The sequence below is a fragment of the Leptodactylus fuscus genome, chromosome 5 (genome assembly GCF_031893055.1).
Source record: "Leptodactylus fuscus isolate aLepFus1 chromosome 5, aLepFus1.hap2, whole genome shotgun sequence".
In the NCBI taxonomy this organism is placed as follows: Eukaryota; Metazoa; Chordata; class Amphibia; order Anura; family Leptodactylidae; genus Leptodactylus; species Leptodactylus fuscus.
Window position 1 is genome coordinate 19,650,500 of NC_134269.1, and position 15,560 is coordinate 19,666,059.

The 15,560-nt window shown below is 39.6% G+C and overlaps 1 protein-coding gene across 4 annotated transcripts in view; it reads right to left on the reverse strand.

Moving 5' to 3' along the window:
• The window catches only part of NFIX (nuclear factor I X), a 143,107-nt gene extending 129,999 nt beyond the window's left edge, over positions 1 to 13,108 (reverse strand). Inside the window, exons 1-2 of one of the 4 annotated variants that reach the window (XM_075272556.1) lie at positions 12,940 to 13,108; positions 12,618 to 12,645 (exon numbers count right to left, since the gene is read on the reverse strand). The gene's annotated coding sequence lies outside the window, so the exon portion shown is untranslated. The remainder of the gene's footprint in view (positions 1 to 12,617; positions 12,646 to 12,939) is intronic. The other 3 variants (XM_075272555.1, XM_075272560.1, XM_075272559.1) reach the window with 3 other exon arrangements.
• Between the last annotated feature and the right edge of the window lie 2,452 nt (positions 13,109 to 15,560).

Genomic DNA, 15,560 nt, shown 5'->3' on the forward strand with positions numbered 1-15,560 from the left:
TCTCCCATATCTCCTCCTATTACTCCATATATCCTCCCCTATATCCTCTCCTCTTACTCCATATATCCTCTCCCTATATCTCCTCCTATTATTCCATATAACATATCCCTTTTTTACATCCTGTTACTCCGTATATCTTTACCTTATATCTCATGCTATTATTTCATATTACATCTTCTTTTATCATCTGTTACTCCATATATTTTCCTATATCTCCTCCTATTACTCCATATATCTTCCCCTATACCTCCTCTATTACTCCATATATCCTCCCCTATATCTCCTCATATTACTCCATATATCCTCTACTATATCTCCTCCTATTACTCCATATATCCTCTCCTATATGTCATATATCGTCTCTCTAATCAAATCAAATAAAAAAAAGCTTTATTGCCACTTCTGAATAGGCATTTGGCATTGCCAAAGCAATATCTATATCTCCTACTACTACTCCATATATCCTCTATATCTCCTCCCATTACTCCAGAAATCACCCCCCTCATTTCTCCACATTTCCTCTCCCTTTATTGCCTCATATTATTCTATACATTCTATTCTTATATATTCTATACCAAAACACCAGCTACCAATCATTGTAATAAGCATACAACATCAGACAGGGTTTTGTTATGTGCAGGGGTCCGAGTCACTTTTATCGAAAGGTAAGTGAATTGAATAACCTGTAGTAGCAGTCATCCCTACCATGCCATATGGTGGAACCTAACATTTGCACAAATCTGAGGAGGAATTTTGGATCAGTTCTTGCAAACTTGTTTAAGTTTATTCATTTCTGTGGCATGTCCTGTATGCATAGGGCTCTTTAGATCATGCTACAGAATTTCTGAGATTAAGGTCAGGTCTCAGACTTGGCCATTCCCATACACAAATATTCTTTCTTAATCTTTGTGTAGTTTATATACATTTTGGGATATTGTCTTGCTGCCCCACTTCCACTTTTGTCTCATCACGGAACACTTTCCCCAAAGCACCGTGGAACGTCCAGATGATGTTGGAGAATCTTGAGAAAGGCTACATTGATTTTATTTTTGTACAGCAGGAGCTTCCTTTGTGTTGTCCATCCCTGTACACCATTCATGGCCAATGTTTTTTTAATAGTGGACACATGAACAGAGGTTTCTCCAGTTTACAGATTCTTTAATAGGTCTTTTGGTGTTCTCCTTGGATTCTCACCAGTTTTAGAATTGCCATTGTATTCATAGAGGGATTTTAACAGGAAAGGAGAGTAGCATCAGTCCTAAATTTTCTCCTTTAGTGGAAATTTGTCTAACCTTTGACTAATGTACACCCAGGTTTTTAATAATACTTTTGTAGTCCTATTCAGCTTCAAGTGTTTTTATAACTTCTCTCTAAGGTCTCCAAGAAGTTGTTTTTCTATTTTTTGACGCATGGTTCACAGCGATACTGGATCTACTATGTCACTTAAATGGTTTGCCTTGGCGTTACTCTCAAAGTGGTCCCCCAGTATTTACCCTTCAACCACCATTTGGTAATCTGTACTGAACTGCAAAGAAACCACCATGTTGTTACTTCTTGAGATAGTCTTGGTTATAGTCACATCTGACCCAGGCAAGTCTAGAGACACAGGTGTCTTGCACGGTTGTGAAGTGAACAAGCAGTCTGTGGTCAAAGCTGTCAGCACCAGTAGAGTTGGAAGCCAAGTACAAGCTAGTAACAGAAGGCATAGGCTCAGCATCACGTAGTCAAGCACTGGTCAGGACAGGTGGCACAGGTTAACAGTCACGTATACAGGTCAGGGTAGGCAGGTCAAGTTTTAGGTCAATATCCAAGTGCAGGTCAAACACAGGCCGACAGCATGAAGACAGATGACTTTGCTTGACATGAGTTACCTGATTGCTCAAGTGCCTTTCCATAGAGGAAGCTGCCATTAATATTTGGATTAACTGAATTGGTGTGGGCTGGAGATTTAAGAGATACAAGGAGCATCCGCGTGCACCCTATGGGAGCTTCTGCCAGCTGAGGAAAGGAGGCAGGAATGGCTCAAGAGAAATGGGAGAGGGCGCAGAGGGAAGAGGGAGTATTGTATGACCACCAGGACAGCAGAAATACCATCAATCACAGGCTGTCAGCATTACATAATCTTTCTTGAGAAGAGCATATTTGTCAGGAACCAGGCTTTGAGTGCCTTTATTTAACTGGTAAAGTACCTGTGAAACCTAGACCTTCAGTCTCCTTCATTGAAACACATTTAGCCAAGTAACAGTTAAAGAATCATTAACTTGCAGGTTCACTTACTTTTTCTACCTTAATTGTAGATTTTTACCCAATGTGGTCAAATGAAAGATATGGCAATACAGCTGGTCGTGTGTTATTAGTTTAGTTAGATTGTGTATTGTCTATTTGCAAGTTGGTAAACAATGCAAAAATCCAGTAAAACCTAAAGGGTTCACGTACTTTTTCCTGCACCTGTAACCTCTCCAGATAGTCTCTACCTATATCACCTCCTATTATTCTATCCATCCTCCCTATAACTTCCATTATGCAGTCATATAACATTTTCTTCTATGGTGTCTATTTCTCCTAATTACTTTTCTTGTCACTCCATGGTACTTCCTCCGTACAGCCAGACATGAACAGAGAGGGCAGAGACCTATGACCCAGACATGTGTTGACCTCAGACCTTGGCATGTCTAGAAATTCCTGGATGATAAGGCCCAAAATAGATAAGTCTCATTGGATCTATGCCTGAGTTAGCAGCTTGAGACTCTCATCTTATGATTTTTTGGTGATCACCTCCATCATGATTTTCTTTCATGTCTACTTTTAAGTTTTCTCCCTTTTTCCCAAACCATATATAGCTTGTCCATTTCCGTGTTCTCTGTTTTCATCTTTTTATCATAGAATTTGTTCACTGTCCTAAAACTTGTTTATAACCAAAGTTCTCTGTGTTGTTCCCCTTTCATATTCCATTACTGTTACTGTTTTGTACTGTTCCTTTGTTTTTCAAATTTAAGCTAAAATTGACAAGTGGGTGTCACCATTCTATTTGTCAAAGGGGCGTGTATCTACACAGTGAGGTGCTCTTAGTTCCACAACTGGTGACAACCAGTTGCCAATTTCTTCATACAGCTCTAAGAGGAATAATTGAGAAATGGCAAAATGTACAATTCTAAGAAAAAAATTTACTAAAATTTTGCATATACCAAAACGGACATGACAATAGAAATGACAGGTTATTCAATCTTTAGTGGCAAATTAAAATTTAAAAATGTAGCATTCATCTAGTCTCTGTGCTCCTCAGCTTCTTCCTGGCATCGGAGGATGGGCACTGGTTTGTGAGATCCCAAACTCTGTCCACTGGTCTATTTATTTAGGTTGTGCTGAGAGATCTCTACACAGTTTCAGGCTACCACTACTCTACATTACTATGGAATGACTAAAGCTTTGATTCTGGGAAAAGAGTATGCAAATAGATCCTCCTTCATGGAAAAAGAAGAACTTCCTCTAGCACCACCTTTTGGATGACAGATTCCTATTAGAGATGAGCGAACACTGTTCGGATCAGCCGATTCGAACAGCACACACCCATAGAAATGAATGGAAGCACCTGTGACACCGGCCGGCCGCCGGCAAAGTCAGCATCACAGGTGCTTCCATTCATTTCTATGGGAGCGTGCTGTTCGGATCGGCTGATCCGAACAGTGTTCGCTCATCTCTAATCCCTATAGATCAAGTCTTGGTTTACCAGAAAGCTAGTGGGATGATCTGAGAGTAACGTTAGCCAACTATTGGTTCCAAGAAGAAATAATGTAGGTTATATATGCTCAGCTGAGGATTGGTAGAAAAAGGGGAACTGATACTAATCCCTATAGATCAATTCCTGGTTTTTATGCAACCTAATCGTATGATCTGGAATTGAAGTCAAGCCAGAATATCTTCATCCCAAGTGAAGAAAAAATAATATAGAATAGTCATGCTCTTCTACTGATTCTGGGAAAAGAATATGTAAATAGATCCTCCTTCATGGAAAAAGAAGAACTTCCTCTAGAAACACATTTTGGATGACAGATCCCTATAGATCAAGTCTTGGTTTACCAGAAAGCTAGTGGGATGATCTGGGAGTAAAGTTAGCCAACTATTAGTTCCAAGAAGAAGAAATAATTTAGGTTATATATGCCCAGCTGAGGATTGGTAGAAAAAGGGGAACTTACTCTAATGGCATGATCTGGAATTAGGCAAGTCAAGTAATATCTTCATCCCAAATGAAGAAAAAATAATATAGAATATTCATGCCCTTCTAAGGATTCTGGGAAAAATACGCAAATATGTCTTCCTTAGTCAAAAAAGTTGACTTGCTCTAGCGCCACCTTTTGGAAGATCAATGCTTGGTTTCCTTGAATGGCAACTAAAGCCAACCCTGAACATCTCTTCACCACAATATGGCCTGAAAAGTCAGTAGTCTCCATATGCTACTTCTGACTTAAATCTGGGATGGCACTGGTGACCTTTTACTGGTAGTAAAATTATGTAGCAGAAAAACTATACAGTATTTATAGTTGTAGGCTATTCTAGGGCAGAATGTATGCATACTATCGTGTAGTTTTTCTAAAACCTAAAGGGATATTGAAATGCTTATGTATTAGAAAGTGTTTTAGTGAAGGGCACTTGCGTTCTAAAGACAAGGTCAGTGAACCACGATTGGTCTGCACCTGTCACATGACTAAACCTTTCCCATGATAGTAACCAGAGCTGTAAATATAGCTTATATATTAAATGGTAATTATCATCCTTTTTCTCATGCATTATTAATATACATAAAAAAGTCAATTCATCACAGTCACAAATATCCACAACGCCTGCCAGTCCCTGAACATACCATCGGAGTGCCATGATATATTTTGTAGAAAACTGCTAACCATATATCTAGCTTTGCTGCTCAAGCACTAAATACAAGCATATAAATGCATTCCTATTATAATGAGACACTCGGCATTACTATAAAATGCAGTCCTGACAGATCCAGCTCTTTCACAGTAATTAATTAAGAGTCCAGATCAGATTTTGGCTGGGATTAATCTTTCCTTTCACACATGGCGATCAGTGGGAGGGGGCGTGCATAAGTAGGGGGGCAAGTCTTGTCAAAATAAACACAAATACAGACGGTCTGAAGAGAGAGAGCAAAAGGAAGAGAGAGAGGGGAGTGAGCAGCGGCTGTGACACAGTCCTAACTTGGCACCATTTATACAATGCAGTAAATGATTAGATATGGCAACACAAGAATCGTAATATCTAATCTAACCAGCGTTATATAGAATATATGGATACAGGGAGAGCTGAACGTAGATCATGAAAGAGACATTTTCTAAAATGTGGTCAACTCTAGAGATCTGTAGGACTCCATGATAGGTCTAGATCTGTTTTTCTTTTCAATTCTGCCAGATTTTATGCTGTGATATTGGTTGACTATTGAAAAACAAGCCCAACTGGGCAATGAGAATTAAGATTCAATGGGATTGATCTAGGGGATAGATCGATCAAGTGTAGGTATCATCATTTGTCATGGAGGTTGACAATTAGGGTTGGGCGATCGAGAAAGATCGGATCCCGAAATTTCACGATCGGGATCGTCTGGAAAATGATCGAAAATCGGATTTTTAAAACGATCCTGAAATCTCAAGATCAGCTCAACCCTATTGAAGTATTTTGGGCTCATGAGTGAACAACCTGAAACAGCTATTGGCTGAACACTTCTTCGGACAAGAGCTATTTCTCTTGACTCCACCATAAACATATATTTGACAGATTCCATGTTAGTGGGGAGATGTTAGTGGGGAGAGGGGAATAGATCACTCTGAAGAGGTTTGTCTTTTATAAGAACAAATCAAATTCATGAAATTCACCATTTTCCTCTAGCTTCTACTACCATCCAAAGTTCCCTATAATCTTAAGGCCTCATGCACATGTAGTTTTTATCATCCCATTCATTCGAATGGGCCCAGACACGCAACCGCAATTTTTGCAGCCGTGTGTATGTGCCGTATTCCAGGACTGTAAATTATGAAGCGAGTCCTATTTTTGGCGGCATTTGCAACACAGACCAGTTTAGGAAATCATATAGGATAAGTAATAGTTCGGAGAATGTGCATAAGTGTTTGCGGACTGTAAATCCACTATGGTCGTGTAAAGAAAGGCCTAAGTCCATCATCTAATTGTGACGAAATCAGTGGATTTGCACAACTTTTATGTGTATTACCAATATAACAATCATAATCCTATCTAAATTTTCAGATTTGTAGTACTTGAGGTTTCAGGCCTAACCATGACTAGATGTTTGCCCTATACCTTTAGAGGTAGAGCATTTGCTTTGGACTAAGTATTTTGGGAACCTGGCTTGTCAATCATTCCTTGGCCAGTAGTGGAGACTCTCTTTGGTATTCCAACTATTCTGAAGAAAAGAACACTTGTCTATTGAAACCATTCCTTAAGCGAGATATAGCCGGTTGCTCCTAGAGTTACTTAGATCACTCTGTACTTTAGATGATGTAGACGCAATGTGATGCCCTAAAACCAGTGAACCCGAAGCACCTCAACTCCTTCAGAAAGCCTAGAACATGGAATTTATTTATTTCTACTGATATAGGTCCAAGAACTACTAATCTGCTGAGCCATGATGTGCTCCTAACACTTTCACTTGCCTTTCGATTTAGAACTTCTAAATTTTGGTTCTTTAGACCACGTAGCAATACATGAGTTTTGACTTGCCAATATTAATGAGGAATTGACTCCTCCGGAGAACAGACCTCTGTTTATACACCAAAGTGAATTTTTATGTTTAGTATTTCCATTACTATGTAGTCAATGGGTCAAACACAATGGTGATGGACTGCACCATGATCTGGCAAGTCCTCGGTGAACAGGTTTTAGTTATCTCGATATTTTGACTACCATTTCGAGAGAGAGAGAACCCCTTCTTCCTTATTTGCTCTTGCCTTGCCTTTTACTTTTGTACAATGGATAACCACCATTCATGTAGATGAGCGTTGCTATTATTTCTGTTTATAGCAAAAAAAAAAAAAAACATACTTTACAAGAATTGTAAATATATTTATATGTAAGTGTCCTCTTCGTTTTGAAGTAATGACCAGGCTGGAAATATTTTTCTTTTTGTATACATTTCCCTCTACTAATGTCACATACTTGACATGTATGTTCTACATGGCTGAATGGTCTTGGGATTTCTACTTATATTTATCTACGCATTCCTTATTTTCTTCCACCTGAAAAATATTTTAGACACGGCTTGATCAGAGCTGTATCTTATCTGTATGGTACAAACCCTTTGTACAGCTCAGGGGTATGAAGACCTGTACCAGGAATTTACAGATCATGGTTATGGCTGTATGGCCTAGTGCATGGACATGTAGATCTGTCTTATAGATGTGAAGATTAGTTTACTGATCAGTCGTATGGTTGAATGGATTTAGTGGAACCATTGTATAGGTCAAGTGTTTTGGTTGGGTATGGCAAGTTGCCTATCCATTTGGGGATTCTAGTGGAGACAATGGCGGTTCTCGGTACCAGTTTTGGATGGAAAGTTACCGACTCCAACGTCAAAATAAAATTCTTAATTATTTTAAATATTATTATACAATTATTGATATTCTTTAATTTATACATACGAATTCCGTCACTAGCTTCATTCATGAATTAGAGGATCTTTACTGCTTATGCCTGACCGTGAAGGAGTCAAAGTCAGACAGTGGAAGAATAGAGAAGTCAGAGTCTGTGCTTTGCCCTACCGACTTCACAGCCCTTCACTTGAGTAGATGGCGCCGCAGTCAGGCAGGTCTTTTGGTTCTCCATTTATCACTGCTGGAGATAGCTAATCTGGCAGTGCCATAGAGATGAATGGAGCACCAGCACATATGTACGATCGCTGCTTCATTCTCTTAGCAGTACAGGGGACCCTGTTCTAGAGAATTGTGGTTTAGTAAAGTCTTTACAGATCTTACTGTTCATTGTCTTTTCTGCTTCTCATATTTATTATGTTTCTTATATTAATACTTTGAGGGCACATGGGTCTTATTTATGGGTCTATTTTGGACTTGGAACATACTGCCTAGTACAGGGGTTTGTAATACAATATTAACTCTCCATTTTTCCATTAATTCCACAGTTTCATTTAATCAATTTAATTGTCATGTGATATTGTGGGTAAAACTGTGATATTACACCACTATATATACACTGATGTGGATGGGGGTTTAGCCACATGTGGTTGTTGTAGCGTAGAGACTTGGCCTTACTCTTGTCCCTTAGGCTACATGTGCATGACAGTCAAAAAAAAGAACATTAAAAATGTATGAAACTCTCAGTTTTTAGCCTCTATTTTCCCATTAATGTGTCACTTATTCAGTTTTTTGGCAGTGTGTCAGATCCTAAACCCCCATTTTGCATTGGTTAATAAAAAATAGGGTGAATTTCACTGGTCATTTTGGATTTTACCTAACCCTCTCATTTATATTTAGCATCATTGAATTGATACATCGCCCAAAAAATGGACATTAAAAATTGACCCCATAGACATGTATTGGGTTCATCAGGCCAGAAAAAATGAGCAAAAGCAGGACGTGTTTTAACCAATGTTATTCACTGCCAATGTATGTACCCATTTATTCCCATTGTTCTAAAACAGACATAAAATACTGTCTACTGTATACTACCAGACTGTAAAATGTCTATATATCTAATTAGATGAGACACCGGCCACATGTCTTTGGTGGTGGCATTCCTCAGTAAAAGTAAAAACGCCACCATTTAGCTTGCGAGGGCGCTGTCAGGGGCTAATAGTGCCAGGGTCCTGTGTTTGGCTGCAACCACTGAACCCCAATGGCTAGGTATCGCTTTATAAGAATGTGAAATACTTTTATTATTTCAAGGGATTAAATAATGGAAGAAAAGATATTAACTATTTTCAAATCAATAACCTATAACTATAACTCCTATATATTCCTATATATATAACCTATAACTCCTATATATTCCGTATACTACACAAACTTTCTTCGTATAGCCATAGCCATATATACAACATATCTTCATATTGCTGAATATAATCACTTCCTATTACTCCATATATCATCTCCTATATGTTCTCTTATTACCCCTTATATCCTCTCAATATATCTATCACTCCATATAACATCCCCCTATCACTCCATATAAATTCCACCCAATATCTCCTAATACTCTTACTAACCACTGCCTTGTCTCCTCCTATTATACCATATATCCTCTACCTATATCTCCTCCTATTACACCATATATCATCTCCTATATATTCATCAATTGCTCCATGTATCCTCTCTCTATATTTCCTCATATTGCTCCATATGTCCTCCCCTATATCTCCACCTATTACTCCATATATCCTCCCCCTATGTCTCTTACTGTTATTCCATATATTTTCTCCCTATATCTCCTCCTATTACTCCACATATCCTCCCCTACATCTCCTCCTATTATTCCATATATCTTCTCCCTATATCTCCTCCTATTACTCCATATATCCTCCCCTATATCTCCTCCTATTACTCCACATATCCTCCCCTATATTTCCTCCTATTACTCCATATATCCTCCCCCCTATATCCCCTCCTATTATTCCATATATCCTCCCCTGTATCTCCTCCTATTACTCCATATATCCTCCCCTACATCTCCTCCTATTATTCCATATATCTTCTCCCTATATCTCCTCCTATTACCCCATATATCCTCCCCTATATCTCCTCCTATTACTCCATATATCCTCTTCTTCATCTCCTACCATTACTCTATAAATACCTTCCCTATATCTCCTCCTATGACTCCATATATCCTCCCCCTATATATCGTTCCATTACTCCATATATCCTCTCCCTATATCTCCTCCTATTACTCCATATATCCTCTTCTTCATCTCCTACCATTACTCCATAAATACCTTCCCTATATCTCCTCCTATTACTCCATATATCCTCTTCTTCATCTCCTACCATTACTCCATAAATACCTTCCCTATATCTCCTCCTATTACTCCATGTATCCTCTCTCTATATTTTCCCATATTACTCCATATATCCTTTCCCAAGTCCTAGAGGCTGAGGGGTCCCAAAGGCCCCTCTACAGCATAATAAAGCATAGATAGGACATGGAAAGTGGGGCCCCTGACACAGATTTTGCATTGGGGCCCAGAATTTTGGGATGTGCCTTTTATCATGTGACTCCCTATTACTCCATATAACATCACTTTTGACCTCCACCTATCTCTCCATATTACCATACGTCTGTTATACTTATTGCCCCACATACTGTATCTTCTCTTATTAGTAGAAATACCACCTATTGCCTTTTACCATAACCTCTACATCTCCTGGTGTCCCCATACTTCATTCTTCTTGTCCTCTATCGCCTCCTTAAAAATCTGTATTTGTTCAGTAACACATATAAGTATTATCATAGAATCTCCTTATTACATGAGGTTGTGTTTTCCTTTTTTTTAGGCCACTGTCACTTTAATGCAAGAAAAGGAAAGTAGTGACAGAAGTTCCCAGACTTGTAGAAAAGAGCAGTCATTTTTGCTTTTATGGAAATATATCCACGTTGTGTTTTCCTTTCGTATCTTTGCTGAGGTTGGACATTTAGCTAAGCGCAAAGTCAAATGCGTCTTTCTGCTTCCTCAAGGTTTATTTTTAAAGTTGAGGTCCAACTACTGTATCGTGATTTATTCTTAAATATTTACACGGCCCGTATAGGGTTTTCCTGCCTATTCTATAAACCCCGGGTGCCATTTATATAAACTATACCTTCATCTATTCTACATTTTGGACTTTCTGGCACAAATGAGAACTGTGAAACACATTCCACGGGGTAACGCTACGTGCTATATAATGCGGATACCTAAACTCGATTGCGAGGGTGAGCTTAGATAGTAGTTGTACATTTACATTTATGGATTCATATAGGTTTTTGGGTTATAGGTAAGTGCAGGAGGTATAAAAAGTGGTGCAAAATAATAGAAGTACAAGCCTTGATATAATATATATAGGCATAAAATTTATATAAATATATATATATATATATATATATATATATATATATATATATACCGGTATATATATATATATATATATATATATATATATATATATATATATATATATATATGTATATTTAGATAGGTATATACAGTACATTTATATATATAAATATAATATAACATTGCATATTAAGAAACACGACCAAGTTATTATTATGCAAGCATCCAACTATCACTCCAAATACTGAATGAATAATCCCGTCAAGTTTTCGCCATGCACATTATATCTGGTCTATATCATTATTATGTAAAATGCATTTAGCCAGACATAAATATTTTAAAGCAGAATTTGCACGTGGTATTTGTCACAATAGGAACGTCTGTCCTAAATCCTGTCTACCATATGTTGCTATATACTGTTACTTTCTTCTTGGATCATCCACAGTACATCACTTCTATCTATGGAATAGGCAGCCTAACACCAGCAATGATAATTAATAACACGTTATTTATAATTGGTTTGTTGTCCTAGCGTTTCCACATGGAAGTTGTCGGGTCCCCCTTCCCCCCCCCACATGGACATGGGAATAGTGACACGTAGTGACCGGCACCTTTCAAAGGACTGTCACCTCCAGCTTAGGGGGCTGAGTACCATGACACGGACTGCTCTGCGAGACGTGCACATAGGCTCTATAGGAATTTGCATTGCCAGAGGTGACACGAACATGCCTATTAGTCTGATACATAGATATTTCATAGGCACGTTTCGGGCGAGTGTGGCATAGTTGGACTGATCGTAAGAAATAAAGCGAAAGGATTCCTTCCGCCAAAAAAGTCAGTCCTATAGTTGCGGGAAGTTTTACAGGGATCAGTGTCTAACAGGTTGCACACAAATTCTGCCTGTCGTTTGCACCCCACTTTGTTGTACCCCACTCAGCATGTCCGGTTATAGCTCAAGAACTTTTTTCTCGTGATCAGGTCTACCAGGGAGCTGGTAAAGCACAGTGATCATATAAGTGTCTGCAGCCCGTATATATCATTTAGACAGTATGGATGTAGACGGGTAGAGACATACATTAAACACATGCACTATATACATATATATTATATAATTTATATGTGTGTGTAGAGTCACATTTATACACTTCAGCATGTAAATACACACCCGTACATTTCACATATACAGTCTAAATACCATTGCTTTTCCATAGCATTAAAACAAAACAAAGATTATACAGACAAGCACATATTGTACATAGTTCACTTATATCATGAAATGAAAGTCTGCGTATACTCATACACTTGGCCTTGTCCAAGGAATCCAGGGCCAGGGTAAAGTTCACTAATACCTGGGGTCTCTCAGGGTAATGCAAGCATCAAGCAGAGCCGGGACACTATTGAGGGATATTGGACTATATCTCCAACCCAAAAAGGACACGAGATTTGCTTACAATTTGTGCGATCCCCATAGCAAAGGCCACCCACATTATTTTAGCACAAAAAATAAGAAAAAAACCACACTCGGATGACTTAATAATATTAAGATGGCACATACCAGAGAGAGGACAGAGGAAGACACACTTCTGCCAACGGGGTGCAAAAGAGAAAGAGAGAGGAAAAAAACAAAAACACAACCCTTAAGTTTCCAATCAGACAAAAGTTTTTTTTTAGAATTCTTGTACGGGAACAAAAAGAAAAGTAAAAAAAAAAGAAAAGATAGGAAAAACTCAACAAAAGAATAAAAAAGTGACTAAACAGACAGAAAGAGAGGACGTTGCTTAGAGAGAGAGTCAGCAGAGAGAAATAGGTTATTGAGGACAAAAATAGAGAGTTAAAAAAAAAATGGTGGGAAAAAAAAGGCGCCTGGTAAACCTTACATCTCCTGATCCTTTCTCCTCTCCTTGAATTGCTTTTACTCTAACACCCAGTCCGAAATGCAGGGAAGTCAGCGTTGGAACACTGGAATCCTGCCATCTTCTTTGCGAGCCAGCCTGTAGATTTCTCAGCTGCAGTCAGCCTGCAATACATTTTTACAGGAAGGGGGGGACAGAGAGAGTGTGTGTGCGTGTGTGCAAGAGGGAGAGACAGCATGGATGTCTCTTTTTTTTTTCACCCAAGTGCCGTAAGTTTATTATTTTTTTGTCTTTCTCTCCTTTTTTGCCTTGTTTTTTATTTAGAACCTCAGTTTTTTTTCTATTTCTTTTAGATATGACTTTTTTTTTCTTTTTATTTTTTTACACTCGCTTGCCATTTTGGTGCCAGCTCTGATGTTGGCATGGGTTGGACATTTTTTTTTTCTTGGCTGGGCTGTCTCTCCCCCCTTTCCCCTTACCCCCAGCTCCTCCACCCCTTCCAAACTCTGTATCGACGCCCTGCCCTCTCTCCCTCTCTCGCTCTCTCTCTTTCTCTCCTTCTCTCTGTCTCTTTCTCTCTAGCTGCCCTAAACCAGCACTCTTGCACCCCGGCTGTCTATGTATTTCTCTTTACTTTTGTTGCCAAGTGTCTCTCAGACTCCACGCCGTCTCTTTTTAAACAGTCCTTACTTTAGTCTCTCTCGTCCCATGTTGCCCCCTCGTACACATGTGCCTCTCTCTTTAATTCCGAGAGGGAGAGAGTGCCAGGCTATAACCGAAGTCGTGATTGAATTATTAATAGGAGAATTAAAGTAGTTTTGACATTGTGTAATCTCCATGTGTGACTGTGTGCCATGGGTAAAACTGGGTGGGTACAGGCAGGGACTTAGTGCCAGGAGGGAGCCAGAACTATAGTGAATTAAAAAAATAATTCAGACAGAAAAGTGCTCAGTTAGTAAGGAGGCTGAACCACAAGTAACACTGATAAGAAACGCTGAAGTGGAGATGAAGAGCGGCGGCGGCAGAGAAGAGGACGCTCAAGTGGAAAGTTTGAAGTTTTGCCCTTTTGCAAATAAAGGTGTACGGTAAATTAGGCGTAAATAATGTACGAAGGTAGAAGGAGAGAATTTTGCAGCCGGCTCCGGCTTTGAAGGTGTGTATGCGGGATAAGTGGACGGTGTAGAGAATTTGGGGAGGAGGGGTTTTGGGGGCAAAGTTAAATCACTTTCCTGCAACCTTAATTAACCCTTGTGGACTGATGCAGAGGAATGTGGTCATATAACATGTGATAGGACAGATTATAAGGACAAAGGTCCTGCGGGCGATAGGAAAGGTGGACTACGGCTGTGTGCGAGCTGGGGTGACACACCACCTGGAAACGACATGGTCTATTGTGAAGGGGCGGAGAAAAAGAAGGGGGGGTTTAGGTGAATAGAAGGAAGGGGAGAGAAAGAAGGGGGGTTGGCTAATAAAAAGTGAGAGAGGACAGGAACACGGTAGAGTAAACAAAGGCAATGATTTTCTTGAGAAGGAAATGAATAAGCGTTAAGGGTTTGTAGAATCTAAAATGGCAAAGATACGAGTATATAAAATGAACAATGAGCTGAACGTCAAGGAGTAGGAGAGTAATGTGGAGCAGGGGGTAGGAGTATGAGCTAATCGAGAGTATGAGATTATCCCAGTATAGAAGTACTCAGAGGGATTTTTTTTTGGATGGAAGCAAGAGGGGGGTGGCGATGACTTAAGTTTATCCAAACTACTCCAAGAACACAGGAAATGAATGTGAGAGTATTCAGGAAATCAAAGTACTAGCTGTAAAATGTGAGGGTAAGAGAGGACAAATTATAAATATATCTAGTATAGGAAGGGAGTATGTGGGGGTTAGGAGTAATAGGAGCGCGGGAGGAGTGGGAGATCTCCATGAGTAAGGGAAAATTAAGCATATTAGTAGTACGGAGAAAATAGTACTTAGAGCTTTTCACTTGGTACTCGGAGAGGAAAATGTGAGTGACTGTAAGTAGAGCTAGGAAATGGGATTTTATAATTTAGGCCCTGTCTGGGCTAGTTCACACGGAGTACTGCGTGTACACATCCCTTCGCGGCTGCCGCGATGGGATGCCGGTGCAGTGCATCAGCATCCCGTTGCGGCATTCAGCTCCGGATTAGGCCCAAATGAATGGACCAGAGCCTCGTGCCGCGGCTGATTCAGCCACAGAATCCTCGGCAAGATAGGGCAGCTTGCTTCTTTTTTCCGCTACTAGCTAGTGGAAAAAAGAAGCGAACAGCTCCCATTGAAGTCAATGGGAGCCATTTTTGTGAGCGGATTTTGAGGCAGATTCCGCGTCAAATTCCACTGCCAAAAGACCCTGTGTGAACTAGCCCTTGAGGCCGGGGCTCCACTGGCCGGAAACGCGATTCGGCTGCGGCATTTTACAGTACTTGCAAAGTGGATAGGATTCATGCAAATCCCATGCCCACTTTGCAGAAAAAATCACAGCAAGGGGCCACACGGTGGCTCAGTGGTTAGCACTGCAGCCTTGCAGCGCTGGAGTCCTGGTGTTCAAATCCCACCAAGGGCAAAAAACCATCTGCAAGGAGTTTGTATGTTCTCCCTGTGTTTGCATGTATTTCCATCCCATATTTTT